The 9,968-nt window shown below is 37.6% G+C and overlaps 1 long non-coding RNA gene across 1 annotated transcript; it reads left to right on the top strand.

Moving 5' to 3' along the window:
• Positions 1-863: 863 nt before the first annotated feature.
• On the top strand, positions 864-4,218 carry LOC114155553 (uncharacterized). The gene is made up of 4 exons (XR_003597776.1): positions 864-2,041; positions 2,507-2,835; positions 2,934-3,092; positions 3,367-4,218. It is a non-coding gene; the product is annotated as an uncharacterized LOC114155553 (long non-coding RNA).
• Positions 4,219-9,968: the final 5,750 nt, after the last annotated feature.

Genomic DNA, 9,968 nt, shown 5'->3' with positions numbered 1-9,968 from the left:
CATTCTGTCCTCCCCTGTCTCCAGTCCCTCGCCTATGCCATTCTCGGTGGATCCCATGTTTTCACCCTTCAGTCTTTCACCTAAGAGTGCATGTGAGGATCCCATTCAGTACTCCCCTGTCTCCAGTCCCTCGCCCATGCCATTCTGGGTGGATCCCATGTTTTCACCCATCAGTCTTTCACCTAAGAGTGCATGTGAGGATCCCATTCTGTCCTCCCCTGGCTTCAGTCCCTCACCAAGATTGCCATGTGAAGGTCCCATTATGTCAGTCTATGCCATCAGTCCCCCAATCAGAGAAGATCCTGTTTTGTCAACCCCTGTCCTCAACTGTCCACCAATGACAGTGTGTGAGGATCCCATTGTGTCTTCTCCTGCCATTAGTACTTCCCCATCAACATATTGCAAAGTTCCAAGTTTGACATTCCCTTGCATATGTGTCTGTATGAAGTCTCAAATGGAAAAAGAAGAGGAATCAATGCCTTCAAAATCTGGAATTGGACCTGACAGAATTAGAGGAAGAGAGAGTTCCAGACAAGTGTATTTTAGACCTCACTACGACTTGTCAAGTGATGACTCTGATTAGATTGGGTTCTTGAAAAACTGAAGACCTACCGGAGAAGTCCCATTAGGATAACGTAATTTCTCTGTTGTTTTTGTTAAAGCCAATGGCTTTCTAGCAGGACCGAGGATGCCTTAGGTAGCGCCTTGCACCGGGGCTTTTCTTTATCCCGCTGCTAGATGTTTCATTTTAGATGTTAAGGATTCTAGCAGGACCGAGGATGCCTTAGGTAGCGCCTTGCGCCGGGGCTTTTCTTTATCCCGCTGCTAGATGTTTCATTTTAGATGTTAAGGATTCTAGCAGGACCGAGGATGCCTTAGGTAGCGTCTTGCGCCGGGGCTTTTCTTTATCCCGCTGCTAGATGTTTCATTTTAGATGTTAAGGATTCTAGCTGGACAGGCAATGCTGACTTTTTTGCTGTTGATGAATGTATGACTAAATGCTGGCGGATGCTAATTTAAATTTCTGAGGAACAAGACCTTACTGCTGAACAAAAAACACTAAAAGGAGTCGGACATGGATGGTGCGTAAAAGACAAATGCTAAAAGGAATAAGACAACGCCACAGGATTAATACTAAATCTAAACCAATCTTGCTGGGCAAAAATCAAACCAACAACAATTAAGACAACGCAGCTCCGGACACTGGAATCAATACAATTGAGACAACACTGCTGCAAATGAAACTCTAAAATTTAAACAATATTTCTGACAGTTCTAATTTTTAAGACATAATAAATTCAATATAATATGCAATACAATATAATCGGTTGAGCTCTGGTGTAAACGGATTGAAACAGCGGTTTTAAAGTTATAATCATTCTGGTCTGGACATTATAAAATCCACAGGGAGTGAAGCGTTTTACGTATGAAATAACAGTAACAACGGGAGTTAATTTAAATGTTCATAGATGAAAGAGGAAGAGAGAAATAGGCAGGACCTTTGGATCCCGGATATGAACTGTTGATCCACGGATCAATCATTTGGCGGCTGGATTCCAAAACCCTCAAGGCCACATGTTAAAATGAGCAAGACATTTAAACTCAGGCGATAATTTTAAAAGTAAGTAATGCTGCTGGGTGTCAAACCTAAAATCTCTTAAGACTGAGAAGAGACAACGCTTTTCTGGACAAATTCATTTCTCTAAGGATGGAGACAACGCTTCTCAAGTAGTGAGAAATTTAAATCTTTTAGGACTAATATGATGTCACGGTGGACAAATTAAAATGTAGAGGAATTAAAACAACCCCGCGGAGTACAAATTAAAATCTTTAAGGATAAAAGAAAAAGACAGAAATAAATGCCAAGTTTCAGGGTGTAATAGCGGTGCTTCCCCACACGGTGCGCTCTAATATAGTAAATTGTTCTCACCTGTACCTTCATTAATCCAGTCTCCCAGTTTTAATCTTCCAGGTTTTAGCTGCTCATCGCTGGATTCTTTCGTGGTTGTCCATGTGGTTCCTGTCCTCCTGGTTCCTGTTTGTAAGTTTTTGCATTCCACAACACGTAATACTGCTGGCCTCCTGCTGGCACTGGGACCATCAGCTTTACTAAATAAACATAGAAAGAAATTCACTATTAGTAGAAAGTGTTCCTCCATATAGAGTTCAAATTTACATTAAGTAAGGAAAGTTTTCCTGATAATATTTTGTATTAGAGACTTAATTAAAGCATCAAATAAGAAATTAGAAGACAGAGGAGAAGATAGACAGAATTTGTGATTGAGGGATTTAATTAAGAGCTTTTATGCAGAGGGAAACTAGAGAACAGGGTCAGAGGGAAGGAAAATAAACTATTAATCTCATAAAACAAATAGTTTCTATGGCCATATTCATGTGTTGCAACACAGAAAGATCACAAAAAGAGAATAGACTTTAAAAACTACAGATACTAGTCTCTGATCCAAGATCCAAACTTCTCAAATCTCTGATGTTCTGATCATCCCAGGTTGGATCTCCTGAGCCTGGAATCCTCCACCTTCAACACCGTCTGTCAGGTGGAGGAAGATAAGAGAACCCAGTTGACGAAAAAAGTAAGAACATTTCTATCTACAAAACATAACTAAACATTTCAGATGGAGCTGCATAGAGTTGAGCTGAAAGTTACAAACTGGTTCTGTCTGCTGTCCATGATTATTTTCCTCTTTAACTCTGTTGTCTTTTCTCTTTATTTCATTTCTCTGTCAACTCATGTCACATGACTTGAGTTGACCAACAAATAAAACAGAAGACCTGCTCCACCTGCTGATCTACTGGTTGGAAGAGATTGTGGAAAAGGTGAGGACATGATGATGACTTGATCAGAAAGTCTCCTTCAATCATCTGTTATTTAGACTGAATGTGTGTCTGATTATGTGTTGATTCTCCAACATCAGCGAGACAAGACAACAACTTTTGACTAATGAGGAGAGAGAAGACACAGAGGACTGAGGAGACGCAGAAAATCCTGCTGGAAATCAATAAAAATGTTTCCTGATGGAACAGGGGGACGGCTGAGGACAGGACACAACATAAAGAGACAGAGACCATGTGAAGTAGGTCCTTCAATAACAAACCAAGATTTTTTCAACTATGTTAATTTAGTTACTATTTTGTTGCAGTTAAAACAAGTGAATGTAGGGTAAGAATCGACAGTAGCCAGCAGACAAATAAGTAAGAACCTGATTCAAGTGCTTTGCAATATTTGCTGTGCTAAACAAAAAACAAGATTAGAGATATTAATGTTTATGTATGACTGTAAAACACATCCATTTGATAACATGCTCTTTTTAGCATCAGTAAGTGATGTTTGTACTAAATGTTTTCTAGATTCAAGGATGGCCTTTCAACCCTGGATTTCATTTATGCTTTGGAGCTTCATGCTTCTGTGTTCAGGCCCTTTGTGTGCGGAAAAGCTGACATCAGAAATGTGAGAGGAAATCTTTGAAGTTCAGCTCAGCGAAAAGGGCAGCACCAGACGACAAGAAGAAACCAGACTGCTAGGATTCTCCTTGAGACAGACCAAACCTCGCTTTCCTGTTCAAACTCTGACAAGATACCAAAGCCCAAGACATACGATCAGTTTCAAAGAAGACATGAACTTTGAATTACAAAACTCTTTGGACTTTATTAAGTTCAAATACAGAATCACAAAACATAAATGTGGATGTTGGCCTGTGAAGGCAGATGTTAACTTGTGAAACCTGCTCTGTCAAAGTTCTGACTCTGCTGCATTGTGGTTGTTTGACAACCTTTAAATTTTAGACTCATTTATTTCCAAGTCCACCATGTTTTCTAGTCTTGTGTAGTTTTCCACATAGGATTCCCAAGTTAGTGGATGCACTAGGCCACTGTCTCTGGAGGTCCTCAAACTGTCCCTAAAGACGGTCATGGCCACATTGACTGCTGATTGACTCGGTCATAAACTGTCCCAATTCCTCCTGGGAGTCTGGGAACCTACAGTCTGTTCTGCCAAACCCAGGAGTAAAATATGCATCAAAACAGGACACATAGTTTAGTTATATATTTATATTTCTTCATTCAACTGTCACTACCAACTGCTACGACTATTGTTGAAAACTGTTGTAATGTTTAATTGTATTTACATATAAATATTAGAAATGAAAATGTTTATGTCATCAGAAACTGTTCCAATAAAAAGTGACATATTATTAACACATGGCTGATTTTTTTTAATTTTTTTTATGACATATTATTTTCGAAAGCTGCCAAACAGGCAACAAATTAACCAGATATTAATTAAATAAATGAGAAAAACAACAACAAAAATCTTGTTAGGTAGGTGGTACATGACATCCGGTTTAACAGATGAACAGTGAGACTGTTTAGCAGGACTGATGGTATTTGTAGTCCATCTTTTCTTGCTTTCATCAGTGTCACATTGCAGCAAACCCATGAACACAAACCGTGTCTGTTCATGACTGCCACTAAAGACGTGTCTCTGCTTCAGATCATCCAGAACTGGGACTAACAACAAACCAAAGTTATAGTAAATGAAGAAAAATTTCAGCAGAAAAGACACAAACTCTCTAGAATGACATCATTGGTTTCCATAAAATTGATAACTTTTTAAATTTGCTCTTTAAAGAGCAAAGTCTCATTTGAACATTGTGAACTGTTGATAAGAAATCCAAAACTTCTGCATGACTGTAGCCGTCATGAAAGTACATCTTAATCAGATCCTCTTCTGAGAGCGAGTCCAGCACCGACCCTGTAAAACAAAATAGAGCAGAATAGAAATTCTTTTACTGTCCAACAATGGAGAAATTCAGGAGCTAAACTAACAATTAAAGCAGTTCGGTTCACATGAAGATAGAAGATAAAATATGTAAAAACAGAGTAAAATGCTGTAAAGGCAAAAATTCAACGCAAGTACTGTGGAGTTATTAAAAGTAGAATATAAATAGTGTACTCAAAAGTAATGTACAGTAAAGTATGTTAATTTTAAAATATTCAAAAATCAGAATCAGAATATATTTACTGATAACTAGCTGGTATTTCCATCTATGGCTGGTTGAACCAAGAGAACTTCAAGACTATTTACTGATGTCTTCACCTTGTGCCAAGAACCGAACATTTTTCCACATGAAAAGCAGAACATTTGAACTGTCCCTAGATTTTGACCACAGAAGACAAAAAACTTAAAACATGGCCACCTAAAAAAAAAAAGAGGGACAGTTGAAACCAGATATTTATACACCAAGAACAAGATACAAACATCTCTCTGTCTGTATAGATAGATTGATATCTATCTATGGAGCAGGGCGCCACCACGAAACTTGGGCCCCATGACAAAAAATTAAATTTGGCCCCCCTGCTGTTACAATTTGTTGAGTCTATTTGACCCATAAAAAGCGGCACAATTTTAAAGGCATGCAACTGCCTTGCTTTCTTGTCATGACAGTTTGTTATGAGACAGATAATCTGTGAAAAGATGAATCTCCTCCTCCTCCCTGACCGACTACTGACGGCTAAAGATTGTGATTGACAGCGCTAAAACCCTCCTCATGCGTCTGATTGGTTGTTTGTAGAGAGCACTGGGAGAACTTGCATCCACACACACACCCACACACACACACACACTAACTTGAGTGACCTTCCATGCTTAGTTTACATAGTGCAGCATATTACTGTAAAAATCGTTCAAATATGAATAAACATAACAGTTTGTATCTTTCCCTTTCAGGTCGTAAGTTTTTCATATTTCCCAAAAACCACTTGAATTTCAGGATGACGGACATTTTTCAGCGTGATCCTTTTAAACCAATTAGTGCCACAAAATGTTACCCAGTTTCATAATTTGGATTAACTATATATGTTATGTCATCTGCTTTTGACTATGGTGACTGTATTTCTAAAACTTTAGAGTTGTAGCAAAATAAGAGTCCAAAACTGAACTTGAGGACTTTGCAGTCTGCGAGACCAGACTGGAGAGACGGTCGTCTTTAGTGGTTAGCATTAGCTTTTTGTGTTTAGTGTTAGTTTCTGATACTTTTAATGAGCTTAGAGGTCTAGTGTTCGGTTCTACTTTTTTGTACATATCGTTATCTTACAATATTTTTACAATTTATTTGTGTTTAGTGTTAGTTTCTGATACTTTTAATGAGCTTAGAGGTCTAGTGTTCGGTTCTGCTTTTTTGTACATAACATTATCTTACAATATTTTTACAATTTATTTGTGTTTAGTGTTAGCGTCTGCTTTTTTATGCTTAACATTAGCTTACTATATTTTTTTGTGTTTGGGGTTTTAGCATAAACGTCCACTAAGTTTTTATATGTTTAGTGGTTTGGTGGTAGATGACCCCCACAGAAAGGGGTCAACTGCTGACCCCACCCTATGGTTTTACTTGGTTTACCACTTCACGGCTGAATTTCTGTCCTTCCCAGTCACTTCCACTTCATCAGAATACCACTAATAGACCGTGGCATATTTAGTGGTCAAAAAAAATTGCACAAATAATCCAATTGATTCAAACAAACGACTCTTGACTTTTCCAAAGAGCATTTGGAAATGCAGGCATGACATGCAGGGTAGCAATTACTGAAAAGGGATAACGTTTGTGATCCATACCATGAACATATGGGAAAGCAGCAGTTTGGTTTAACTCTGAAGAAAAAAAGCTCTGCAGATCAGGTTCACTTTATATGTGTTGATAGAGAAGGTGAGGAGATGCTTTCAAGAAATGAGCTACAGTATGAAGAAGCTAGGTGTAGCCAAGAAGAATTTGAGTGCGGTGCCGGGATGCATGAAATTACTGAAGCTGAACAATATAAATTTAGAGTTAATCCTGCACAGCCACAGGCAGTGTTCAAGCAAGTTCCAGAGCAGAGCGTTGCCATGGGGAGAGAGGATGGAGACGAGGATATTCTGGAAGAGGAGGATAGCTGCATGAGTGACAGAAGGTTTACACGATGAAGGACGGGATGGGATGGGGGAAAAAAGAACGGGGGATGAAGATGGTTGCTTTGTTGTTTAAAGATGCAGCGTTGAGTATTTTCCAGGCACATGGTGCCATTTTCTAATGCAATTAAGTAACATAGCTAAGATCTTGAGTTTCTTGATCCAAACCCCAGCAGAGGGAGCGTCCACCTCTATCTACTGCTTCTTTACACCAGAGAATAAGATGCTGACCGGTGGATTCTACAAACCAGTGAGACAAATTAAATAATGCTGTGTTTTATATAATATAGTAAAACTGGTGAAACAGAACTGTGTGAGATGAAGTGGATAAAAACACAAACATTTTATAAAAGACCAAGTATGAAGACAAACATACAAAAACAAACCAACAAAACCAAAACACTGTAGCCAGCAAAGTTAATAATTCACCTTTTTAAATATCTTTACCTCAATCTTCCTCTTTTTCCAGGAACTGTGCTAGAGCAGACAGCTGAAGGGCAGGTGAAGATGATGGCACAGCTTTGAAGCTGTGGGCTGCGAGCTGCCACCTCCTGGACATCCGCTGGACATAAACAACTCTGACTGCACTGTGCAGCAACATTTATATACGCTTCAGAAATACCCTGTTCATCTTGTGATCAAAATGTTAAAATCCATTGAACATTATTCATGTCCCTGACATGTTGTAAGACAACTTGGCCTACAACAAAATCACCGTTTAAGTTTGAGTCTTTCCATAACTTATAAAAAATACATGATTAGATTTTGTTTTTAATAATATACATGCTAAAACTATGTTTGTTTGTTTTTTTGTTTGTTGCCTCTGCAGCATTGTGCAGTTGGGGCCCTATTGTTCAGACAATATTATTCTAATGCAGTTGATTACAAAATAATTATCACAGCCATTTTTTAAACTTTATTATTAACTAACAGCAACAGGAGATGGATGCAAGCACGTGCAATTTGCGCGAATGCACCAGCGCGTGCATTCGTCATTGAGCCTTCTTCAATGAAAGTCATGGAAACGACGTTAGCGTCGGAAACCCTATAAATGACGCCGACCTTCTGAATTCTTTCCTTTTGCTACGGGACTTTTGAAGGAGACGCCTGAAGGAGCCTAACGCCTCGGAAGGTTTGAACCTGTGGAGAAGTCTACTTTGCAAAACTTGCTGAAGAAGCGCTTGGTGAATTACGCACTTGCTGAAGAATCCCAAAACCCACGAAAGATGGATCCTGGCCAGGAGAAGGACCCGCAGGGGGATCAGCTGGAAGGTTCATATCATTCTTCTACTATTTTTATTAAACAAAAACAAGTTATTGCTAAAATAATAATGAATTGTTTAGTTTATTTTGTGTTTGTGTGCGTTTTTTTAAAAGAAATATTGCCTGCTGTATAAAAAAAGACAAGTAGCATTCTTGCTAGCATAGATCTTTCTCAACTAAGGAGTTTTTTTCTTGACTGAATTTCCAGGAAATGTCAGGAATGTTAAACTGGTGTAGTGATTTAAGAAACATATGTATTTTAGTTAATTATAGTCAAATTAGTTGAATTACTGTCAAATTCTTGAAAAAATTTGTTGGTTCGTGACCGTTATTTTTTGAAAAATACTCTGATAAACATTCAGTTTCCATGGAAACGCTAAATAAAATACATTAGCTATTTAATGTTACTTTAAAAAAACATTTAACAACATGTATTTTCCCCTTTGATAGCCTGTAATTTAATTTAGTTTTATTATTTGAAGAAAGAAACATGTAGCCTGTTTTTTTTTTTGTTTTGTTTGGAAAATTAGTTTGTTTTTGACCGTTATTTTTTGAAAAATGCCGTGATACACACTCGGTATCCATGGATACGCATTAAATATTTAATATTACTTTAAAAAACATTTTAAAAAATGTATTTTCCCTATGACAAACTATGATTTAATTGTTTAGTTTTATTATTTTTTCAAGATAAGGACATGTTGATCTGGGGTTTTTAGCATCGCCAGGAATGCTAACATGGTGAATTGATTAGAAAAAGCTAAAACGGTCAAATTTAATCTAACAGTATCAGGTTTGAAGACTTTGTGGTCCAATACTTCGAAATTTTGTTGACTTCTTTGAAATATATAGCTTTAATAGGTCTTTTTTGCTTTTGTGGGATGAAACAAATATGTGAGTTAATTTAAATAGTTTAGTGACTTATGTGTTAGCTTATTGAAATTTGTGGATAAATGTCTGGGATGTTAGCACTAGTGTTTGAGAAAAATTGGTATACTGGTTTGGAAAAAAAAAACAACAAAACAAAATGGGAAAACTAGCTTATTCTTAACTGTTTTTTTTTAAATACCCTGACAAAACATGTTTGGTTTCCATGGCAATGACATCAGACTTGTAGAGGTTTATTAGAACACTCAAAGAGGCTTTACATAAAATCACTAATTTCCATTCATGCACATGTTCACACACTGATGATGATAAGCTAATGGATTGTAGCCACAGCTGTTATATCAAACCATTGGCCCTTCTGACCAACACCAGCAGGAAAGTGGGAGAAGAGTCTTGACCAAGGACACAACGACAAAGGCAGGCCATTGCAGGGCAAACTCCTACCACTGTCGCCCCAGTAATAAGCATTATATGTGTGTGTGTGTGTGTGTGTGTGTGCGCGCGCACGTGTGTGTCTGTGTCGTAGTGATCATCAATCAAAGCTGATTTTCAAATACAAAATAATGATTTCTTTGTGAAAATTAGCTTTTATGACTTTGGTGTCTAATTCTTGGCAAGCTGGATGGTTCTTTGTCCATTTTTTTGAAAAATGCCCAACCATATTTAGTTTCCATGGATACATTGGGGAAATTATATAAAATGACTTCAATAAAAAGTTAAGAAAGACAAAAACTTAGGAAGGTATAATTTGCATTTTTGGGATGCAACATATTTGTGAGTTAATTGAATTTGTTTTGTGATTTATATGCTAGTTGTTTGAAATTTTGGAAAATGTCAGTAATGCTGACTGTAGTTGTTT

Source organism: Xiphophorus couchianus, chromosome 13, assembly GCF_001444195.1.
Source record: "Xiphophorus couchianus chromosome 13, X_couchianus-1.0, whole genome shotgun sequence".
Taxonomy (NCBI): Eukaryota; Metazoa; Chordata; class Actinopteri; order Cyprinodontiformes; family Poeciliidae; genus Xiphophorus; species Xiphophorus couchianus.
The sequence above is the reverse complement of the archived record's forward strand: the minus strand, read 5'-3'. Positions and strand labels throughout refer to the sequence as shown.